The sequence below is a fragment of the Felis catus genome, chromosome F2 (assembly GCF_018350175.1).
Source record: "Felis catus isolate Fca126 chromosome F2, F.catus_Fca126_mat1.0, whole genome shotgun sequence".
NCBI classification, from domain to species: Eukaryota; Metazoa; Chordata; class Mammalia; order Carnivora; family Felidae; genus Felis; species Felis catus.
In genome coordinates this window covers 233,044-258,700 of record NC_058385.1, presented here as the reverse complement: position 1 = coordinate 258,700, position 25,657 = coordinate 233,044, and the positions used below count along the sequence as shown (strand labels likewise).

Below are 25,657 nucleotides of genomic sequence, written 5' to 3'. Positions count from 1 at the left end.
GGACAAGAAAGGCTTTACTGAAGAGGGAAAATAAACAGCAGAGGTCACCAGGGAAAGAAACGGGAGAAAACCGTTTTCTTAGAGATTAGAATGTGAGCACAAAGATTACACAGATGGCATCTAGGTGCCTTGAAAGGAAAAAGTATAAGCTTTTAGGAACTTGGAAAAAAGCATAAAATACATGGAAGCAAGTAGTAAGAGATCAGTCAGGAAAGAAACTCTGAAGAACCTTGAAGGTTACACTAAAAAGTTAGAGTTCATTTCCTAAAGGCAGTGACTCTTAGACATGGGAGTAATAACTAGATTTATGCTATATTTTCGGCTTTGCTTTTAAATATAAGAATGCTTAATTTCAACAAAGTTTTAAAGCAGCATGAGGTCCATATAACATGAAAGAAGAAATCAAGGAAATATCTTAGGGGAAAACTACTTTTAAAATACCCATATGTCAGAGCGATATCAGTATCATAGCTGAATAAGATGTACCTTGTTGCGTCTCCCCACCTACAACTGGCATCTTATCCACCCACAGGCAAAACTGCCTTTGCAGGAGCTGTGGGAATCTAGCACCATTTTCCAAGGGACCGAGGAAAAGTCTTGCCTACCCGTGCATCAGGTAACAGGCATACGTACTACAGTCTAATCTGTGGACCTAGCAATAGCCCATAAAGTGCCTCCAGCTCCTCCCTCTCAGCCACATCTGGGAGTCCCTCCCTAGAAAACACTGTCTAGGATAATAGCCCGTGGATGAGAGAGCCTTTTTGGAAAACCAGGTGTCCTGCAGAGAATTTCCAGCATACCACTGGAGCAAAAAAATCAGGTTTGGACACACTGAAGAGGTAGTCGTTAAAGACTGGAGGAGGTAACTGCTACTTCAAATGCAAAGACAGCAATGCAAAATTGCAAAGAATATAAAATATCAAGGAAATATGATACCATCAAAGGATCACAATAATCTTCCAGTAATCAATCGGAAACACATGGAGATCTGTAATTTATTCAAAAGAGAATAGCAATTTTAAGGAAACTCAGTGAGTTACAAGAAAAACACAAAAAGCCAATTCAGTAAAATCAGAAGAACACTCTATGAATAAAATGAGAAGCTTAACAAAGAGCTGGAAATAGTAAAAACTAACTAAACAAAAATCCTGGAGCTGAAGAGTATAATGAAGGAGATGAAAAAAGCAAGAGTGATCACTGACAGGAAATGGATCAACCAAAAAAAAATGTGAATTGAAAGACAGGAACTATCAAATTAGCCAGTCAGCAGAGAACAAAGTAAAAATAATGAAAAAGAGTGAGGAAAGACTATGTGACTACAAGCGAACCCTCATAAGGCTATTCGCAACTTCTCAGCAGAAACCTTCCATGCCAGGAGGCAGTGGGATTACATATTCAAAGTGCTAAGAGAAAAAAGACTACCAATCAAGAATACTTTACTCAGCAAAATTATCCTTCAGAAATCAAATCGAATAAATACATTTGATACACCGCATTAACAGGATAAAAAAAAATTATATCATCATCCCAGCATGTGAGGAAAAAGCATTTGACCTAATTCATCTTTTCAGGATAAAAACTCTCAACAAAGTGGGTACTGAATTGTCACACCTGGACATAATGAAGTCCAATATGATAAGCCCATAGCCAACATCATATGCAGTGGTAAAAAACTGAAAACTTTTACTCTAAGTTCAAGAACAAGGCAAAATTTCCCACTTGACCACTCCTATTCAACAGGATAGAGGAAGTCCTAGTCAAAGCAGTCAGGCAAGAAAAGGAAATAAAAGGCATCCAAGTCAGAAAAGAAGAAATAAAACTGTCTTTGTTTGCAGATGATATGTTCTTATATATACAAAATCCTGAAGATACCACCAAAAAGCTCTTCCAAGGATGAAGCATAAAAAATCAACATAAAGATGCAGGGGTGCCTGGGTGGCTCAGTCAGTTAATCTTCTGACTTCGGCTAAGCTCATGATCTCGTGGTTTGTGGTTCAAGCCCCCTATTGGGCTCTGTGCTGACAGTTCAGAGCCTGGAGCCTGCTTTGGATTCTCTCTCTCTCTCTCTCTCTCTCTCTGCCCCTCCCCTGTTCACACTCTGTCTCTTCAGCCTCTACTACAAAGCTGTGATCATCAAGACAGTATGGTATTGGCACAAAAACAGACACACAGACCAATGGAATAGAATAGAAACCCCAGAGGTGAACCCACAAATGTATGGCCAACTAAACATTGACAAAGCAGGAAACAGTATCCCATGGAAAAAAAAGACAGTCTCTTTCTTCTGGGAGAACTGGACAGCAACATGCAGAAGAATGAAACTAGATGACTTTTCTTACACCATACACACAAATAAACTCAAAATGGATGAAGGACCTGAATGTGAGACAGGAAACCATCAAAACCCTAGAGGAGAAAGCAGGAAAAAAAACCTTTTTGACCTCTGCCACAGCAATTTCTTACTTGACACATCTCCAAAGGCAAGGGAATTAAAAGCAAAAGTGAACTATTGGGACTTCATCAAGATAAAATCTTCTGCACTGCAAAGGAATCAATCAACAAAACCAAAAGGCAACCGACAGAATGGGAGAAGATATTTGCAAATGACATATTGGATAAAGGAAGGGCTAATATCCAGAACCTGTAAAGAACTCACCAAAATCCACACCCACAAAACAAATAATCCAGGGAAGAAATGGGCAGAAGACATGAATAAACACTTTTCCAAAGAAGACATCCAAATGGACAACAGACACATGGAAAGATGTTCAACGTCACTCCTCATCAGCGAAATACAAATCAAAACCACACTGAGATACCACCTCATGCTGGTAAGAGTGGCTAAAATGAACAAATCAGGAGACTACAGATGCGGGCGAGGATGTGGAGAAACGGGAACCCTCTTGCACTGTTGGTGGGAATGCAAACTGGTGCAGCCACTCTGGAAAACAGCGTGGAGGTTCCTCAAATAATTAAAAATAGAACAACCCTATGACCCAGCAATAGCACTGCTGGGAATTTACCCAAGGGATACAGGAGTGCTGATGCATAGGGGCACATGTACCCCAATGTATACAGTAGCACTTTCAACAATCGCCAAATTATGGAAAGAGCCTAAATGTCCATCACCCGACGAATGGAGAAAGAAGATGTAGTTTATATATACAGTAGAATACTACTTGGCAATGAGAAAGAGTGAAATCTGGTCATTTGCAACAACGTGGATAGAACTGGAGGGTATTATGCGAAGTGAAAATAAGTCAGGCAGAGAAAGACAGATACCATATGTTTTCACTTATATGTGGATCCTGAGAAACTTGACAGGAGACCATGGGTGGGGGGGGGGGACGGGGGAAAATAAGTTACAGAGAGGGAGGGAGGCAAAAAATAAGAGACTCATAAACACTGAGAATAAACTAAGGGTTGATAGGAGGTGGGGGAGAGGGGAAAGTGGGTGATGGGCATTGAGAAGGGCACCTGTTGGGATGAGCACTGGGTGTTGTATGGAAACCAATTTGACAATAGATATTTAGTTAAAAAAATTACAAAATCAGCATCAAGAGATCAGTTGCATTTCTAAACAATGCATTTCTAAACAATGCATTTCTAACAATGAAATAGCTGGAAAAGAAATATAAGGAAAAAATCCCCTTCCCCAAAACACCAAAAAGAACAAAATACTTTGGAAAAAATTTAATCAAGGACTTTCTGAAAGATAGGTACAGTAAAAACTACGAGGCATTGGTAAAAGAAACAGCAGAGACACAAACAAATGGGAAGATAGCCCATTGTTCATGGATTTGAAAAATTAGTATCATTAAATATCCACATTACCTGAAACCACCTACAAAGTCAATGCAATCCTTGTCAAAATTGCAATGACCATTTTCACAGAAATAGGAAAAGCATTCCTCAAATGTGTAAGGAACAAAAAAGACCCCAAATAGCCAAAGCAATCCTAAGAAAGAAGAAAAAATCTGGAAGCATCACACTTGCTGGTGTCAAACTATTACAAAGTTATGGTAATAAAAACCATACGAAGTTGCACAAAAACAAACACAAAGATGAATGAAACAGAATAAAGAACCCAGAAATAAACCAATGCATAAAGTCAACTAAAAACCCATGCATAAAGTCTTTTTGTTAAGAGACCCAAGAATACTCAAAAGAGAAAAGGTAATCTCTTCAATACATGATGCTGAGAAAACTGGATATTAACATGCAAAAGAAGAAAACTGTGCCTCTACCTTATACCACTCACAAAAGTCAACCCAAACTCAAATAAAGACTTCTATATAAAATCTTAAATCAAAAAAGTCCTAGAAGAAAACATAGGATAAAAGCTCCATATTTCAGACAGACCCAGTCCTGGCAATGAAACCACTGGAATAAAGGGATGACCTACCTGACATATTTTTCTCATGTTATATTATTTATTTTTGACAGTGATAGAGACAGAGCACAAGCAGGGGAGAGGCAAAGAGAGAGGGAGACACAGAATCTGAAGCAGGCTCCAGGCTCTGAGCTGTTAGCACAGAGGCTGACGCAAGGCTCAAGCTCGTGAAGTGCAAGATCATGACCTGAGCCGAAGTTGGACGCTTAACCAACTGAGGCACCCAGGTGCCCCGACATATTTGAAATTTGGAAATACACTGCTAAATCACCTTTCAGAAAGGAGTTACCAATTTCATCCAGCCACAGTGTCTAAGAATGTCATTTTCCTCACATTTCCTAACTTTGGTTATTTTTTTTAATAAAATATTTATCACTATGACTGCAAAAAATGGTATCTCATTGGTATTTACATTTTTCTCATTAGCACGTAGGATGAAATATCTCCACGAAAAATACGAAAATTGTTCATTATGAACATTAGCTCAAACTAGAAAAGTTTGTTGCATAGGAAAATAACAATTACCTACTATTTAAATATTGCTATATAGGCTTACCTATCAGAATCTTTATTTTCTGTAATAGGCAATTGATGGTTATCAGTTTTTCCATTCTGTCTTTGTGGAATTAATCCAGCAGCCGCAGCATCATGTATGTTTCTGATACTTCCATGTCACTTCTTCTGTGCTTCTTTTTTTCTTCAACCTTTAATGGAACTTGATACTAAAGGTAATTGTTACTTTAGTCAATAAAAAGTTTTTTCATTCATTTTATCAGTTGACAGTTTGTCATAGATTCAATGGAGGAAAATATTCTGTGTTTACTTTATCATTACAAGTAATTGTAATTTTTATAAACTCGGCTTCATTTCTGTTGGAATTTTAAAAAAAGCAGAAGTTAACAAAATTTCTAAAAGGGCTTTCTTAATTTTGTACTCTTATTCATATCCACACTTTGCTACCGAGAATTCCCCACCCACTCCCACCCCATCTGACCAAGAGATACAAAGAAATAAAAAGACGAGACAAAATTTATCCTTTTCTATCCTTACCACCTGGGTTTTACACAACAGCCAGATTTAAAACATGGGACATGGAGGTGCTCCAGTAACAAAAACAGGAAGCTTTCCTTTTTCTGCACGGAGCTATTCTTTCCCTGACTGCCTTTTACAGTTCTTTTTCTTTTGGATCCTAAGGTTCTCAAAAAAAAGTGACAGTGTCCCCTAAATTTATGAACCAAAGTTTGCCACAACACAAAAGGAACAAAGTGAAATGGACGTTAGGGTGGAATTCTGAGAAATTAGTAACGCTCTCCGAATCTCACATTCAATAACCCTAAAACTTTATAGGGAGAGGGTATAAAAGTAATGATCACCTTTAATCCCATTTGCTACTGATAACATGAGTAAAACTCAAAAAGGTTAAATGATTTGTCCCAAGTTCCTAAAGTGGCATTCCCTAGCATTTTATGGCACCAAAAGAGATGATACGATTCTTGAATGCTGAATCAGAGAAATGACCACAAATTCATTAAATTAATCAGATGCATGAAAAGTGTGACTTTGGCACAGTAAATTAATACCTTGATAGGGGACGAGGAGATTAGCTACTTATTCTTTCAAAGGAGGGTATCTCTAGATTTTGTCTATTTCTAAAGTCCACACATCTCAAAAGTCAGTTTTCTCCCTTGGAGTTAAATACTGAAGGTTTGCTGAAGGTTTATGCTACCTACATGGTAAAAATCATACAGGCCAGGGGCGCCTGGGTGGCTCTGTCGGTTGAGCGTCCGACTTCAGCTCAGGTCATGATCTCGCGGTTCGTGAGTTCAAGCCCCGCGTCTGGCTCTGTGCTGACAGCTTGGAGCCTGGAGCCTGTTTCCGATTCTGTGTCTCCCTCTCTCTCTCTCTCTGACCCTCCCCCATTCATGCTCTGTCTCTCTCTGTCTCAAAAATAAATAAACGTTTAAAAAAAATCATACAGGCCAAAAGGTATCATATTTTATTGAACATAAAGTGAAGGTTTGACTCAACAGAAACATCTGAGAATGATGATTAAAAAATGTGGAAAAAAGGGGTTGACAATACAAATAGCTGTTATTAAGCCTATCTCAAAGGGGTCATGTAGAAATTCTAAGTTCCAAGATTGTGAGTAAAGCAGACAAGACTGCATATATTTGTGGGGAATAAGCTTAGGAATTCCCTGAGACTGCACTGATGGGTTAACCAGGTGTAAAAAATTACAAAGCCATAGGATGCTCACACCCAAGTTTGGGTAAACAAGATTAGGTATCTAGGTATAGAGAGGGCGGGGCAAAGGCTCTAAGACCAAGGTGTGTGAGGTAAACAAGATTAGATATTCAGGAGGACACACTCCCCAATTTAGTACTATGGCAGAAAGCTGCTTTCACAGGAAGGAAGGACCAAATTAGGTAAACAGGTAAATAGGGCTATAGGCTGTAGGCTGCAGGGTGAAGATGCCCAGAGGGGAGCTAATTAGCAAAAGAAAGGTGCCTTGTGGATCCTGAGGCAGCATCTGTCTTCTCCCCTAGACTAGTTAAGATCAACAGAGAAGGTGCCTCAGGTCGGCTGTTAACAACCATCTGCCAGGGGCCAGGCTTTTGTTTTATATTGACCCAAACCCCTAACACCCTATATCTTCAAACCCCCTTTCCCTCATGCCCATGAGTTCATGTTCACAGATTGTCTCTTTGTGCACATCCATCACCATGTTTCGAAGCCTTCTGATCCTAATAAAAACAGAGCAAGGACCCTTAATCGGGGCTCCTGTGTTCTCTGGGACATTAGCTGTCTCTCCCATTGTAATCCTGCATCTCGCTGCTGTCTTGCTAGACAAGCAAGAACCCTAGACCCAGAGTCTACAGACACATACTGAAGCAATAAATAGATTGCTTTAGCTAGGAACATTTGTTTATATTCCTTCTCTTAGTTATTGCTTCTTTCCCATTTTATTGTTTATGGAAATGCAATTTATATTTAAGTCAATGTATTTTTTAAAAACCTGGAGATTATTATGTTTTTTAAGCAGTTTCCTTATGGTTATTCTGGTTCATGAGGTCACATGGTACTTATATAGCTAAGTTAGTTTCCCAGTTCATATACTACTTGGAAGACTGACACAGAAACTTTAAGGAAAACAAATCATACGAATGTTTTCCTGAACTCCTATTTGTTAGATAGCAGAAATAATCTATTTCCAGACACAATTACTTATTTAGACAATTCCATTTTATGCAACTCTTGTTCTCTTAAGTGGAAAATCAGAATGGATTAGATAATTGCTAAAGAGAAAAAAACAAGAGTAACAGCAAGGCAGACCTCCTTCTCTTTTGGAGGTTGAACTTTCTCTCTTTCCAAAGACAGGAACTCTGAGACATGCTTATCTCATTCTTAAACCTTTGCATATCTTGATGTAATTCTTCACTTAGATATACTTCAGATGCTGGAAAACTAGATGCTGAAGAAGAACTCACAATTTCTAATTCAGAATCAATACTTTTATAGTTAGGAGTACTGTCATTATATGCATATAAAGCCTTCTGGAAAAAAGTCTTGTACTGGTTTTGTTTTCTCGTGTTTGTGACAGCAGAAATATCATGCCTTTTTGTTTGAACCATGTGTTTCATCACATCGCAGCAGACAATCCACAAATGAAAAAGGCTCTCTGAATCACTAGACTGAGGTCTAGTTTACAATTGGTGGTATTTTGGTCCATATTTTTTGCCATTTGCATGTCAAACTCTTGGTCTTCCTTCACTTTAAATGTAACTAGTGGTTTCCTTGCTTTTTTATTTTCTATATCATTTTAAAAATCCTCATTGTTGTTAAAAAGATGCTCAATGTCTGGTTTGTTCTCATTTTCATAGTCTGATTTACTTTCTTTCTTTCTGTAATATGAAATTTATTGTCAAATTGGTTTCCATACAACACCCAGTGTTCATCCCAACAGGTGCCCTCCTCAATGCCCATCACCCAGCCTCCCCTCCCTCCCATCCCCCATCAATCCTCAATTTATTCTCAGTTTGTAAGAGTCTCTTATGGTTTGGCTCTCTCCCTCTCTAAGGTTTTTTTTGTTTTGTTTTGTTTTCACTTCCCCTCCCCCATGGTCTTCTGTTAAGTTTCTCAGGATCCACAAAAGAGTGAAAACATAAGGTATCTGTCTTTCTCTGTATGGCTTATTTCACTTAGCATCACACTCTCCAGTTCCATCCACATTGCTACAAAAGGCCATATTTCATTCTTTCTCATGGCCAAGTAGTATTCCATTGTGTATATAAAGCACAATTTCTTTATCCATTTGTCAGGTGATGGACATTTAGACTCTTTCCATAAATTTGGTGATTGTTGAAAGTGCTGCTATAAACATTGGGGTACAAGTGCCCCTACACATCAGCACTCTTGTATCCCTTGGGTAAATTCCTAGCAGTGCTATTGCTGGGTCATAGGGTAGATCTATTTTTCATTTTTTGAGGAACCGCCACACTGTTTTTCAGAGTGGCTGCACCAGTTTGCATTCCCACCAACAGTGCAAGAGGGTTCTTGTTTCTCCACATCCTCGCCAGGATCCATAGTCTCCCGATTTGTTCATTTACCCACTCTTGACTGGTGTGAGGTGATATCTCAGTGTGGTTTTGATTTATATGTCCCTGATGATTTGCTTTCTTTTAAAGAAAGCTTAGAAGATGACTGGCGAGCATATTCTGGGGACCCAGAGTATGAATAAGAGAGAATGACATTTTCAAGACTAGGCTCATTTTGTTCAGGAAATGCCTGAAATACTACCGAGACAGACACTCCAAATGCATCTTCTTCCTCACAATCAACTACAGTATCTGTCCAATTCAAAGGTATCTCCTTTCAGTTGGTTCCTTCTTAGAGTGACCCCGTGGTGGTTCTTCAAGATGAGTAGGAATGCTGTATTATTAACAAATTTCAACAACTTCAGCTTTCATTCACTGGTGATGAGTTTTAAGCTATTTTTCCAGTCTAATTTGTCTTATTTGATCCACATTTCCTCAAAGTTTTGCATAGAAGCATGTCTTAAATATACAGATATATCATGCTCCCTATCACATTCCTTATTCATTGCTGGTTCTTGAGTCATTTTTTGCAGTTGCAAAAACGGATGGTTAATTTCCTTGTTTTGATTTTCACATGTCTTTTCTGCCAGGATACATGTTTGTAAAAACACCTTATCCTTAAGTAATCAAGTATGGACAAAGAAAAATGAGAAAATAATTACAATTTAACTGTTAACTTTCTTAACCTATGTTTAGCTGTTCCCAAGTCACTGGATTGTAACTTCCTGTAAGAAGTGAAAACTAACTTGCCTTAGCCTAAGGCAGAAGAAAAATATGACTCATAAACTTAACCTTGTCAGTTTTTGGAACTAAAAAATCCATTACGTGTTAAATCGACCAAAAAATAAGTTAGATAATTTTTAATGTCACAAACCTTAAAAACTATTTAGCTTACCATCCCTTATAACGAGCACTAAAGTACATTTGAGTACTTTTTAAAGATTAATAACTAGAGAATTGGAAAACTTTAAAGTATTAGCAGCCAAATCAATTAATATCAAAGAGAAAGAAATGCGCTGGCAGTGTGAATCGGCTTAAGATTCTCTCTCTCCCCTGCCCTCACCGACCCACATGCTCTGTCCTCTCTCTGTCAAAAGAAATAATTAAAAGAGAAAGAAATCATAAGGAACAGAAAATACATTTACAGGATAGTACTCTATTTATTGAAAAATATCTGTGTGTAAGTGGACTCCCACGGTACAAACCCACCTGGTTCAAGGGTCAACTGCATACCTGTATGATGTCTCCACTAAGAGATTACCAGAACTTAACATTAGAGCCAAATTAGAAAATCAAAACCCCGATCCTACTTTCCCATTCTTTTCTGGACACTATGGCCATTTTATTGGCCTTCAGACATCTACACATTTCAAACAAGTATTTTCTTGGGGGGCCTGGGTGACTTAGTCGATTAGGCGCCCAACTTTGGCTCAGGTCATGTTCTCAATTTCATGAGTTCGAGTCCTGCATTGGGCTCCTTGCTCTCAGTGCAGAGCCTGCTTCGGATCTTCTGTCCCCCCACCCCGCTCTCAACAATAAACAAACATTCACCAAACAAAGTATCCTCAATATATAGTAAGTCACTAAAAGCCACTGTGATCATTTTGTCTTCTATTTCTATAACACGCTTTATAGTTTACAAAACGTTGCCACATTTGTTCATTCCACATAACCAAGAGGTGGGTATTGGTGCCATTTTTAGGAACAAGGTCATTGACATTCAAGCAAGTTTTTCCAAGATCCCACAGCTAGGAAGTGACGGAACCAAGATGCTAGCATGTCTTTTGATTTCAAATACAGTGCTTGTAGCATTATGCAGCAGCTGCCTGAGCCTAAGAGATCAGGACCTTTGCACCTCCTTCCCTAGTTGTCACCTTAGAATAGGTCATCATTACTTTACTTACATTACCACAAGTAGGACTGCGAAGTTATTTTAATTATCCAAAATGGGTTTTACTTATTGAAGCACCACTAAACCAAACTGTGGTCATCATAATCCCAATGCTCCTTGTAGATCTACTTGACAATCCAAATACATTATCATCAAGTCCCAGGCCTTATCTTTGGAAGGTTCAAGTTGTAAACACCATAATCCAAACTCTTTCTGGATGTCAGTAGGAGTCTGACACATGATCCCGTATACACCACAGGATCATACACTTGGCCATAGGTTGATCTAGAGTAATTCTTTAGTGTTTCAGATAACTTAACTTCAAAACCCAAACTCATTCCCTCCAAGCCTTCGTTTTCTGCACTAATACTACACAACTTTCATTACATCTGCAAATTAGCAGAACTCTACTATGCTGTATGCTCATAATTAACACATAATTATTTTATCACATATAGGAAAACATAGAAGGAAATCATTTCTGTGGGCAAATGCAGAGATGAGAGAGTGAAGTCAAAGCATCTCTTGGACGTTTTAACATCACTCCATGCTTATACTTAAAAATAAGAAGAAGACAGTACCTCAGGAAGAGAAGGTGATTCTACATCTTCCTCTTCTCCTAATTCTAATGCTGACATCATATCTAGAGAATACGGTCACAGATAAATTAATGAAAACATGTGTTACTATGAACTTTAAACACATACACAAGTCTATCTCCATTCATGAATATTTCAATAAAATAAAAGCAATAGCAGAAAAGATGTTCAGGGGGTTCAAGATTTTCCAGAAGTAAAAGGGGGTTGTACTTGGGATACTTATAAAGAAAGATAGCAACAGAAAAATATCTTCATGAAAAAAGGATAATATATTTGGATCTACATACTTTTAGATTTTTCTCATACTAGCATTGAATCATAGGAAAACAACTCACAGAGATTCACTAGCTTACCACTTCTGTAATTTTTATGCACTCCACCAGCAGAAGTCACACTGTCATTAACTGTTTGCTCTGGTGGCACATTTTCAATAATACCAACACCATCTTCCTTTGCTTCCATCGCTGACTTTGCTGTTCCTTCCCAGAAAAACAGCACAAAACAAAAACCCAACTTCAGAAAAACATCACATTAATTCATTTGGTCATGCACTCACCCACTCAGAAAGACAAGCACATACTGTATCTGTCAAGTCACAGCCACGATCCGGGGAGGAGCTGGAAATAGAAATAAAAGACAGAGTCTGTTCTATATGCTAGTAGCGGTAGAGATGCATGAAAACAGGTAAGGACAGAAAAATACCATCCTCTAGTTCTACAAGGGAAGTGAATAACATACAGTGAATGCACAAAGGAGGAAACACGTACATTTGGGAAGCTCAGCACACGTTGGTAAGATAGGGCTGTATCTTAAAAGACAAAGTGCACGGGGAGGGTGTGAAGGGCATTCTAGAAGGAGCAAAAGGATCAAGTATGAAATAACATAGTAAGTGACAACACCTATGCAATATGGCAAACCTGGAACAGAGTTATTGGGAATGAGATAGACAGATATTACTGGAACATCAGGATGAAACAAAACAAAACAAAAAAAAAGAGCAGTGTTATGCTAGAACATGAATTTTCTCCTTCAGGTACTGGGGATCCATTGAATAAGCAGAGGAGTGACATTGTCCCAAGTATATTTTAGAAAGGTCACTCTGGCAGCAATGGAGGATGAACGTAAAGACAGCAAAACCAGAAGAGTACTGCAAAATTATAGGTGAGAGAGTGAATTACAGGAATAACATATGAAAAATGGTATGCAGGTACAGACTATCGAATGTGGTGAGTGACAGCATGCGGTCATTTCAGGGAAGTTTGGAGTCCAGGACTTTTCCTGTTTCAGGAATGCTATTTATTAGACTAGGGAACACAAATGACAGAGCAGATTACAAAGAGTCAGGAAAGAGGAAAGGGAAAGCATCAGAAACAATGTCTTTAAACGAGGGCATATTAAATTTAAAGTACCCAGTGGACGTAGGAAGAAAATGTTAGGGCCGCCTGGATGCCTCAGTCAGTTAGCACCTGACTCTTGATTTTGGCTCCGGGCATGATCTCACAGTTCATGGGTTCAAGCCCCCCATCTGGTTCTGCACTGACAGTGCAGGGTCTGCTTGGGATCTTCTCTCTCTCCCTCTGTCTCTCTGCCCCTCCCCATTTGTGCTCTCTCTGTCTCTCTCTCCAATTAATAAATGAATAAACTTAAAAAAAACAAAAAGACAGAAAATTCAGATCAATACAGTTCAAGTAAGAAAAAAGCCCATCATAAATATCTATAAAACATATTAAACTGATATAATAATGCAAACCTACACAGAACTCTGAAGTTGTGAAAAGGAAAGTAAAAGGAGGCAGGAGGAGTTAAGATGGCAGGGGAGGGGGATCAGAATTTCCCTTGTCCCTCAAACACAGCAGTATTGAGGTCACAGCACTTGGAATGCCAGAAATACAGGCTGCAGAAGGACAGAAAAATCTCCACAAGTGCAAACAGACAGCTTGGCGGGACAGAAGTGTGTGTATGTGAATTGGAAGAAATAAAATGGGCAGCACAGGCATAGAGTGGGGGAAGCCCTTTGGTGGAGAAATGAAAGGAAGATAGAGAGAGAGGCTGTGGGAAGTGTATTTGGATAAGAGAAAACCTGTCCGGACCACAGACCAAGGAGAGGTTCAGAGAGCCAGTTTCTACTTTGCAAAACATCCTTAGAAGCCAAAAAACAGAATTTTCAAGGTTGCCAGACTTTCTCTAGACCAGAGCTACCACCTCCCATGCCTGGTGGGGAGGGAGCTGCCCCTAGACTTGGTAGCAATCCCAGGGCTACACTGGGGGAGAACACCTTGAGTATGGTGGAAAGAGGAGGTATTGCAGCCAGGTTGCTCTCACACCCCGGTTTACAACTTTAATTACCTTTCCCCATACAAGACAACATTGGGCAGATTCCAAGGATTAGAACATGAGTATCTTGGGGGGTGGGCATTATTCCGACACAGATAACATTGCCCAGGAGTGTCTGGGAGCAAGTACTATTTGAATGTAGAAACCCCTCCCTCCATAGGTACCCAGGGAGAGAATAAGAGACACTTGGCCGTTGGGGGGGGGGGCACTGGAGTCTCAGGGGGGCAGAACCATTGAGTATCTGCACCATGTCCTGTGTTCCTTTTGCCCTTGTCCTCCTCAGTCTGCACAGGTGACAGCCGACCTGCCCTGGGTGGAAGATTTGTGGGGGACCTCTCAGCCCTGTTCCACCCCATCACTCCCCTGGCTTTCTGTTCCACCTGTTCCTTCCCATGCCAGGGTGTGTGTGGCCCAGGCAGGGCTGACTCAGCCACCCTCTGTATCCAAGAGCCCAGGACAGATGGCTACCATCACCTACACTGGAAACAGCAACAGTGTTGGCAACCAGGGAGCAGCTTGGTTGTAGAAACACCTGGGCCATGTTCCCAAACTCCTGATCCACAGAATTATAACAGATTTTAAGGGATCTCAGAGAGATTCTTAGGCTCCAGGTTAGGCAGCCCAGCATCTCTCTCTCTGCGGCTTGAGCCTGGAGATGAGGTTGAGTATTACTGCCCAGCACAAGGCAGTGGCTTGGGGCCTGCATTGTGCTCAGGGCTCACAGGGAAGTGAGATTAAAACCCATGGGCTGCCTGCACCTATTCACTGCCCAGAGCCTTCCTTGTCACTGTGCTTAGTGGGGTAATTGGCTGCTGAGTTCCAGGGATGTGTACGTGGGGTGGGGTAGTGGAGGGTGGTCACGCATGGCCATCCTTTCTCTTATGGTCTCCTGGAACTGGGTGTGTTGCTGCACCTCCATTTCTAAAGTCCTGAGTGTGGCCTGCTGACTCAGCCGTCCTCACTGTCTGGGGCTCTTGGTCAGAAGATCACTCTGTCCTGCACTGGAAGCATGTTAGTTCCTAGGACCAGCTTGCCTAGGGAAAAAGCTCTCCCCTCAAAACTCTTGCTCACTCCCAGTCTCCTGCTTCTATATGTACACCCCCAAAGAGTAGACCCAGTTGATCCCTGGGTCCGATCTTAGGCTGAGGGTAACTGGCTTGTTACAAGGAGGGCTCAAGTCTGCCAGAGTGGAACACCCATGAAATATGCTGAGAGCTGTCTCTCTGTCCCTGAGGACACATCCTTGCATTGTCCTCTCCCCCTAGTCAGGGATGACAGCATGGGAGGAACTGCAGGGTGAGGTGAAGATTGTCCACCCCTCATGACTGCCATAGTGGGAAGCTGGTTGGTCTTGGCCAGTCCATCACTGTCCTTTGTCCTTCTGATGTCCTCAATCTGGAACAAGTGTTGTCTGAGCACGGCTTCCCTCTGGCCCCCCTCTACAGGGATCTCCACCATGGAGGCCATTTCGCTGAGGTCAGGGCTTCACCACGGAAAAGAGGCTGCAGCCTGAAGAGGAAGCTCGTGGGCAGTAAGGAGACCCCTGACTGTGAAGAGGGGGCAGTGGACAGAGCATGGGGTGCAGTTCTGTCTCTCCAGGGTCCCCTTTGTGTAGGTGCCTCTGGCCCTCAGGCAGCAGGGGGTGCGGTGGGCCTGCCCTGCTAGAGCCCCTGGGGCACAGTCCTGGCTCAGAGCTCGGATGGGGCTCCCTCCAAGGGTAGGAGAAGGATCTGCATGTCCCATTGAATAGGGCAAGTGGGTTCCTCAGGAAGCAGAGCTCCAGGGGCATGTCCATCAAAGCCTACGAGCTCCCCTCCCCTCCTCCTCCCTCTCTGTCCAGGTGATCTGCTGTCCATGAATCAGGGGAGGCTCAGTCATTTCCTTCTTATCTGAGGGCACAACAGGACAATGACTTCAGCCTCACCATCCCCGTGTCTCTCTGCCTTTATTGCAGGGCCCTGGGCACAATCTGCACTGTCCCAGGAATCTCAGTGGTGGGGTATCCTGGCCAGAGAGGTCCCTATCTTGCACTGGGCAGGGCAGCATCTTTAGACTGTGCTGTGCAGGCTGGTATCAACCGCTCCCTGGTGCTGCCCCCAAAGCTGTGATGCCCAGAAGTCCTTGGTGCTCACTTCCTTCTGGGATTATGGTTAGGCTTGCCCACTTCAATTAGCTGTGGAGTGAACCATCTTGCATTCGATGGAAAACTCTGAGTCTGTTTAGAATGATATATGTTCATTGAAGGAACGACGTAGGAAGTGACCACTAAGGATTCAAGTGTGAGTTCTGTTCCTTAGGAAGTTGTCTTGGTGACTTATCCCATGTCTTCAGTGACTGTGGGGCTAAACAGGCTTTTCTGCCTGGTTTTGGACGAGAAATTTACTAACCTCTCTTCAGACAGGCTGCGGGCATAGGTGACTAAACTCACTTTACAAGTTTGGATTAAATGGACAATTGCCAGTTAAGTGCTGGGACACGTGGGCGAGCATGGGGGGGGGGGTTGTGTTCTTTGGAAGAACCTGAGAGACTGTACAATGAACGTGCCAGGAGGGCAGGGACACCACAGCACTACTGTGTATCCCATGTCCCCAGTAGACATCCAGCCCCTAGACATCTGTGCTTTAAGGAAAACAAAAGGCAGGCACACAACGTAGAACTGAGAAAAGAATGCCCATGATAGAGGCTGACTGGTACTGGCACGAAAACACTCAGATCAATGGAACAGAATAGAGAACCCAGAAATGGACCCACAAACGTATGGCCAACTAATCTGTGACAAAGCAGGAAAGAATACCCAATGGAATAAAGACAGTCTCTTCAGCAAGTGGTGCTGGGAAAACCGACAGCAACATGCAGAAGAATGAACCTGGACCACTTTCTTACACCATACACAAAAGACAGAGTTTGGGATTGGCTGTGGCAATGGCGGGGGGGGGGGGGGGGGTGACAGCTGTGGTGACAGTGGTCCTAGCATGGACCTCAGAGCTGCATGGAGGCTCAGGCCTGCTGAGTGAGGTCGTGACCCAGTAATGCGGGGCCAGGCCTCCACACGTTTAGTGATAACAGGACAAGCACCTTGCGAGGACATTAGGCAAATACTACTTCTGTCTTCACAAGCACCCCTTGAGGATGGTACTGGAATGACTGTCACTCCTATTTTAGACATGAGGCAAGGGACTCCTAGAGAGGTTTGTTGAGCCTGCCCTGGGTCATGCGGTGTGAAGGACAGAGCTGGGCATGGAGCAGGCTGCGCAGATACAGATCCTGCACCCTCCCCCATGTACACCCATTGTCCTGTCTCTGGGGAATCTCTGTCCTGTTCACCAGGTGCAAGGGGGTGTGTGCAGCATGCCTGTGTGAGTAAGAACTTTGCAGTCTCTGCCTCCATCGATCCTAATTATTCTCTGGAAGATACATATGAAATAAACACACAATAAAAAGTCACCTAGGAGGAGATCCCTGAAACAGATCACCTGAGCACAGCTCTAGTCAGGGAGCACTTGGGTGGCTCTCTTGGAGGGGCTGACTAAGCCCCCAGCTGAGGAATGTATTCAGCGTAACTGGGGTGCAGCATGGGTCACGGCTGGGGTGAGCAGTGGTGGAAGCAATGTCTCCTGCAGAGGAAAAAGCATATGGATGGAATCAGAAGGTGACAAGGAAAATTTGAGAAGGAAGTGATGGGAGGCCTATGTGACAGGAGCTTTACCTCAATCAACAAGACAACTTGTAACCAACCCAGCAAACTGCAGGGTGTGCTTAGACACAGCTCAGGGCACAGAGTCAGCTTGAAGCCACAATAACAGTGTCCTGAGGCTCAGACTTCCGTGATAGGAGATACAGTGAGAATCTGAGTCCTCCCCAACCTCTGTGCCATACACACATCTGTGTGATACAGGTTTGGAATGGTCTCTAGGAAAACAGGATACAAAAATCAGCTGCATCCTCTTGGCTGCTATAGACAGCTTTGAGCAGTTTGGAGCAATTCTGCATGTATTTTAAAGATGCAACATGGAGGGGCACCTGGGTGGCTCAGTCAGTTGAGAATCCGACTTTGGCTCAGGTCATGAGCTCATGGTCTGTGAGTTCGAGCCTCGAGTCAGGCTCTTTGCTGACAGCTCAGAGCCTGAAGCCTGCTTTGGATTCTGTCTGTCTGTCTCTCTCTCTCTCTGCCCCCCCCCCCCACTCATGCTCTCTCTCGCGCACGCACATGTGCACTGTAAAAAATAAAAACATTAAGAAAAAATTTTTTAAAGGATGCAGTGTGGATCTCCAATGCCTGGAAGCTTTACGTTGTATCTTGGAATCCCTGGATATGTTCACATTTCTTTTCCATATATCACAAGTCTCATCAAGATAGTTTTTGATAAAACATTCCTGGCCAAAAGTAATTATTTTATTTTATTCCAAAATATCCATCTCTGTGACTGTGAGGATGAGTGAAATTTATAAGTGAAAGAAATCATAAATATCCAAATTTGACCACTACAAAATAATATATATAATAAGCTTTGAACAATTGTTTACTTTTTCCAACCTAAAAACAACACAACAAAACCACATCTAATAACCTAAATTCAACTGGAGGATACTGTCAATATTAGCCACAGGTGCTGGGTTACACTATTCAGTATACCGTATTAAGAAAATTCCTTTTATTCATTTATTTATTTTTAACACTTACTTAATTTTTGAGAGAGAGGGTGAGCATGAGTTGGGAAGGGGCAAGAAAGAGAGGGAGACAGACCATCTGAAGCAGGCTCTGCACCGAGAGCACAGAGCCTGACAAAGGGCTCAAACTTATGAACCGTGAGATCATGACCTGAGCTGAAGTGGGATGCTTAACCAACTGAGCCACCCAGGTGTCCTTAAGAAAGTTCCTTTTAAGCCGGGGTGGAGGGGCAGCCTGCTGGCAAAGCAGAGCCCCCGAGTCTGGCTTGCAAAAACGGAGGGGCCGGACGGAGTGTGTTCTGACAGCAAGCAGGATTTAACATCTGGAAGGTTATAAGTTAACAGATCTGCTCGGAGAACGAGGCGGGGGGGGGGGGGGGGGGCTGGAGGACAACGGGAGGGAGAGTTGTTGAGCCCCGGACAACAGAGCGCAGCTTGGCTGGGAACAAAGGTGCTTGCCAGCGCCATCTCCCTCACCCATCCCCCAGCCAAAATGCCAAAGGGAACCGGTTCCTGCCAGGGAACTTGCTGGCACCCCACAAACACCCAATGCTGTGCTTCTGTGGATCCATCCCTCCGAAGGTCTGACTCCTTCCCGGTGCCGCAGGGCCCCTCACGAAGCGGATCTCCAAAGGAAAAGCGAGCTGAGCCTGCCCCTCCCGCCCCTGTGCACCTTGCCGATCCACCCCAGCTAATATGCCAGATCCCCAGCACCACGAGCCTGGCAGTGTGCAAGTAGCCCAGACGGGCCACGCCACCCCACAGTGAATCCCGCCCCTAGGAGAGGGGAAGAGAAGGCACACACCGGTCTGACTGTGGCCCCAGCGGTGGGCTGGGGGCAGACATCAGGTCTGACTGCGGCCCCGCCCACCAACTCCAGTTATACACCACAGCACAAGGGAAGTGCCCTGCAGTTCTGCACCACTCCAGGGACTACCCAAAATGACGAAACAGGAGAATTCCCCTCAAAAAAAATCTCCAGGAAATAACGACAGCTAACGAACTGATCAAAAACTATTTAAACAATACAACAGAAAGTGAACTTAGAATAATAGTCATAAAATTAACCGCTGGGCTTAAAAACAGTATAAAGGACAGCAGAGAAGCTATTGCTACAGAGATCAAGGAACTAAGGAACAGCCAGGAGGAGCTAAAAAATGCTATTAATGAGCTGCAAAATAAAATGGAGACAACCACAGCTCGGATTGAAGAGGCAGAGGAGAGAATAGGTGAACTAGAAGATAAAATTATGGAAAAAGAAGAAGCTGAGAAAAAGAGAGATGAAAAAATCCAGGAGTAGGAGGGGAAAATTAGAGAACTAAGTGATGCACTAAAGGGAAACAAGTACTAGAAGAAATAATAGCTGAGAACTTCCCTGATCTGGGGAAGGAAAAAGGCATTGAAATCCAAGAGGCACAGAGAACTCCCTTCAGACATAACGAATCGATCTTCTGCACTACATATCATAGTGAAACTGGCAAAATACAAGGATAAAGAGAAAATTCTGAAAGCAGCTTGGGATAAATGTGCTCTAACATATAAAGGGAGACCTATAAGACTCGTGACCGATCTCTCTACTGAAACTTGGCAGGCCAGAAAGGAATGGCAGGAAATCTTCAATGTGATGAACAGAAAAAATATGCAGCCGAGAATCCTCTATCCAGCAAATCTGTCATTTAGAATAGAAGGAGAAATAAAGGTCTTCCCAAAAAAAAAAAAAACTGAAGGGATTCATCACCACTAAACCAGCCCTACAAGAGATCCTAAGGGGGATCCTGTGAGACAAAGTAACAGAGATATCGCTACAAGCATGAAACCTACAGACATCACAATGACTCTAAACCCGTATCTTTCTATAATAGCACTGAATGTAAATGGACTAAATGCGCCAACCAAAAGACATAGGGTATCAGAATGGATAAAAAAACAAGACCCATCTATTTGGTGTCTACAAGAGACTCATTTTAGTCCTGAGGACACGTTCAGATTGAAAGTGAGGGGATGGAGAACTATTTATCATGCCACTGGAAGTCAAAAGAAAGCTGGAGTAGCCATACTTATATCAGACAAACTAGACTTTCAATTAAAGGCTGTAACAAGAGATAAAGAAGGGCATTATACAATAATTACAGGGTCTATCCATCAAGAAGAACTAACAATTATAAATGTCTATGCGCCGAATATGGGAGCCCCCAAATATATAAAACAATTACTCACAAACATAAGCAACCTTATTGACAAGAATGTGGTAATTGCAGGGGACTTTAATACCCCACTTACAACAATGGATAGATCATCTAGACACACAGTCAATAAAGAAACAAGGGCCCGGAATGATACATTGGATCAGATGGACTTGACAGATATATTTAGAACTCTGCATCCCAAAGCAACAGAATATACTTCTTGTCGAGTGCACATGGAACATTCTCCAAGATAGATCATATACTGGGTCACAAAACAGCCCTTCATAAGTATACAAGAATTGAGATCATACCATGAAAACTTTCAGACCACAATGCGATGAAGCTTGAAATCAACCACAGGAAAAAGTCTGGAAAACCTCCAAAAGCATGGAGGTTAAAGAACACCCTACTAAAGAATGAATGGGTCAACCAGGCAATTAGAGAAGAAATTTAAAAATATATGGAAACAAACGAAAATGAAAATACAACAATCCAAACACTTCGGGATGCAGCGAAGGCAGTCCTGAGAGGAAAATACATGGCAATCCAGGCCTATCTCCAGAAACAAGAAAAATCCCAAATACAAAATCTAACAGCACACCTAAAGGAAATAGAAGCAGAGCAGCAAAGACACCCCAAACCCAGCAGAAGAAGAGAAATAATAAAGATCAGAGCAGAAATAAGCAATATAGAATCTAAAAAAAAACTGTAGAGCAGATCAATGAAACCAAGAGTTGGTTTTTTGAAAAAATAAACAAAATTGATAAACCTCTAGCCATGCTTCTCAAAAAGAAAAGGGAGATGACCCAAATAGATAAAATCATGAATGAAAATGGTATTATTACAACCAATCCCTCAGAAATACATGCAATTATCAGGGAATACTATGAACAATTATATGCCAACAAACAGGACAACCTGGAAGAAATGGACAAATTCCTAACACCCACACACTTCCAAAACTCAAACAGGAGGAAATAGAAAGCTTGAACAGACCCATAACCAGCGAATAACTGGATCACTTACCAAAAATCTCCCAAGAAATAAGAGTCCAGGACCAGATGGCTTCCCTGGGGAATTGTACCAGACATTTAAAGCAGAGATAATATCTATCCTTCTCAAGCTATTCCAAAAAATAGAAGGGGAAGGAAAACTTCCAGACTCATTCTATGGAGCCAGCATTACTTTGATTCCAAAACCAGACAGAGACCCAGTAAAAAAAGAGAACTACAGGCCAATATCCCTGATGAATATGGATGCAAAAATTCTCAATAAGATACTACCAAATCGAATTCAACAGCATATAAAAAGAATTATTCACCATGATCAAGTGGGATTCATTCCTGGGATGCAGGGCTGGTTCAACATTCGCAAATCAATCAATGTGATACATCACATTAATAAAAGAAAAGAGAAGAACCATATGATCCTGTCAATCGATGCAGAAAAAGCATTTGACAAAATTCAGCAACACTTCTTAATAAAAACGCTTGAGAAAGTCGGGATAGAAGGAACATACTTAAACATCATAAAAGCCATTTATGAAAAGCCCACAGCTAACATCATCTTCAATGGGGAAAAACTGAGAGCTTTCCCCCTGAGATCAGGAACACGACAGGGATGTCCACTCTCACCGCTGTTGTTTAACATAGTGTTGGAAGTGCTAGCATCAGCAATCAGACAACAAAAGGAAATCAAAGGCATCAAAATTGGCAAAGATGAAGTCAAGCTTTCACTTTTTGCAGATGACATGATATTCTACATGGAAAACCCAACAGACTCCACCATATATCAGTTCTGCTAGAACTGATACATGAATTCAGCAAAGTTGCAGGATACAAAATCAATGTACAGAAATCAGTTGCATTCTTATACACTAATAATGAAGCAACAGAAAGACAAATAAAGAAACTGATCCCATTCACAACTGCACCAAGAAGCATAAAATACCTAGGAATAAATCTAACCAAAGATGTAAAAGATCTGTATGCTGAAAACTATAGAAAGCTTATGAAGGAAATTGAAGACGATATAAAGAAATGGAAAAACATTCTGTGCTCATGGGTTGGAAGAATAAATATTGTTAAAATGTCAATACTACCTAAAACTATCTACACATTCAATGCAATCCCAATCAAAATTGCACCAGCATTCTTCTCAAAGCTAGAACAAGCAATCCTAAAATTCATATGGAACCACAAAAGGCCCTGAATAGCCAAAGTAATTTTGAAGAAGACCAAAGCAGGAGGCATCACAATCCCAGACTTTAGCCTCTACTACAAAGCTGTAATCATCAAGACAGCATGGTATTGGCACGAAAACAGACACATAGACCAATGGAATAGAATAGAGACTCCAGAATTGGACCCACAAATGTATGGCCAACTCATCTTTGATAAAGCAGGAAAGAATATCCAATGGAAAAAAGACAGTCTCTTTAACAAATGGTACTGGGAGAACTGGACAGCAACATGCAGAAGTCTGAACTCAAGCTGTAGGCTGGGAAAGAGGTGGGGAATTATCCCTCTTCACCACTATCTTGCTTTCGCTATTTTTCTGGAAACCCATGGCTTTCCTTGGCTCATATCAGCAGTTCTTCTATCTCTGCCTCAGCCAGCACATGACATGGCCTTTGCCCCTCTGTCTGTGTGTCCAAACCTCCCTGCTCTGGTAAGGACAACAGCCTTTGCATTAGGACCAGCCCCAATTCAGGGTTGATGATATCTGGGAAGACCTTACTTCTACTTTCACAAGTACTGGGGGTTAGAGCTCTGATACATACTTTGGGATGGGATACAGTTAAATGCGCACCAGAGCTGAACAGCAGATTTGAACAAGAGGAAGACAGAACCAGCAAATTTGAAGGTAGGAAAATTGAGATCCAGTCTGATTGACAGCAAGTTAAGAAAAATAAAAATGGGGGGTGGATGAACAGAGCCCCAAAGACCTGTGTAATACTATCAAGCATACTAACACACTAACTGAGAGAGAGAGTCCCAGAAAGACATAAAAGAGAGAAAGGACAGGGAGAATATGCAAAGTAATAAGAGCAAAAGTCGCACTGAATTTGATGAAAACATTAATCAAAATATTCAAGAAGTTCAATGAACACCAAATGGGATAAACTCACATCCCACTAAAATGGTTCAAGGCCACAGACAAAGGATTGTGAAAACAATACAAGAAAAGTGATTATGTATAGAGTGTCCTCAGTAAGTTTAATGGCAAATTTTCATCAGAAACCATGGAGGCCAGAAGGCAGTGGGATGATCTACTGAAAGTGCTAAAAGACAAAACCTGTGCACGAGAATTCTGTATCTAGCCAGGATGTCCTTCAGCAATGGAAGAAGACATGAAGACATTCCCAGGTAAACAAAATATGAGAGAATCCATTGCTATCACCAGCCTTACAAGAAACCCTAAGTCCTGGGGCACCTGGGTGGATCATTCCATTTCATATCTGACTCTTGATTTTGGCTTAGGTCATGATCTCATGGTTTGTGAGTTCAAGCCCTGCATTGGGCTCCACATTGATAGTGTGGAGCCTGCTTAGGATTCTTTCTCTCTCTTTGCCCCTCCCCTGCTAATGCATTATCTCTTTCTCAAAATAAATAATAAACCTACAAAAAAAAAAAAAAAAGAAGTCCTGAGTCCTTCCATCTAAAATGCAAAGACATTTATTTCTACATGAATAGTTACATAGGTAAATATAAAAGAGTACAAATGTGTAAGTGCATAAGCACAAGTGTATTAGCACATAAACTATATACAGCCTAAATATATAAACAATAGATTTTCTTCTAATTTAAAACTGTGAAGTTAAAATTACACATATATATAAATTGCATATATTATAAATACATAAAACGTAAATATATATGTTAATGAGCACAGGCTGTATAAAGAGGTAATTTGAGTGAAAATAATGGCAAAAAGAGAGAACATCAATTAGATATATTAAGAGTCAAGTCTCTAGGGGCACCTGGGTGTTCAGACAGTTGAGCATCTGGCTCTTGATTTCAGCTCAAGTCATGATCTCAGCATCAGGGGGTCAAGCCCAGAGTCCACAATCAGTGCAGAACCTGCGTGAGACTCCCTCTCTCTCTCTCTCTCTCTCTCTCTCTCTCTCTCTCTCCTCCACTCCCCCACTCATGCTCTCTCTTCCTCTAAGATAAGTAAATGAAAAAAATTTTTAAAGGGGTCAAATCTCTGTATGCCATTGAAATTAATCTGGTATGAATCCAATTAGAATGTTGGAAATTTAAGACATTAGTTGTAATCTCCAGTGAAACTACTAAGTATTCCCTGAATATATAGTAAAAGAAACAACATGGGAATTTAGTTGGTACACTAGAAAATAACACAAAAGAAAGCAGCAATGGAGGAATATTAGAACAATAAGATATAACATATACAGAAATAATGAAAAAACAATAGATTTTGATGCTGATGAGTAATTAAGGGTACATGGATTTTACATCCAATTAAGAGGCAGATATTGACAGAATGGGTAGAAAACAACAATCTCTCTCTATGCCATCTACAGGAGAGTCATGCTTTAAACCTAAGACACAAAGGCATTGAAGGTAAAAAGGATGGAAAAATATATAGCAAGCAAATAGTAATCAAGAGAGCTAGACTGGCTTTGTGAAGACAAACTTTATGACAGTTTTTTCTAGAGACAAAGAAGGACATGGTATAGTGACAAAGTGTGCATCCTTCAAGAGATCATTGTAAACACTTTGCACTCAACAGGAGAGCGCCAAAATACATGGTGAAAGGGCAGGCCTATGCTGGCGGACTCCATCTTGTTCTGTGTCCTTCACCTTGACCACACCTCCTCCCCTTGAGCCACCCCCTCCCCCACCTGCCTAACAGAACTCGGACCCTTCCCCAGCCAATCGGCTGAGGCCATAGCCATTACCTCACCAACTGCCCCTAGGCCCCAATAAAACCTTTGTCCTTTTGAAACTCACTCTCTCTCCCCGGTA

General features: G+C 41.7%; 1 long non-coding RNA gene across 7 annotated transcripts in view; it reads right to left on the bottom strand.

The window, feature by feature from the left end:
* LOC105261322 overlaps positions 1-17,947 on the bottom strand; it is a 57,496-nt gene extending 39,549 nt beyond the window's left edge. For 2 of the 7 annotated variants that reach the window (XR_006592417.1, XR_006592419.1), the window contains exons 1-3: positions 11,832-17,947; positions 11,461-11,522; positions 4,950-5,115 (exon numbers count right to left, since the gene is read on the bottom strand). This is a non-coding gene — a long non-coding RNA (uncharacterized LOC105261322). The remainder of the gene's footprint in view (positions 1-4,949; positions 5,116-11,460; positions 11,523-11,831) is intronic. The other 5 variants (XR_006592423.1, XR_006592421.1, XR_006592418.1 and 2 more) reach the window with 5 other exon arrangements.
* Positions 17,948-25,657: the final 7,710 nt, after the last annotated feature.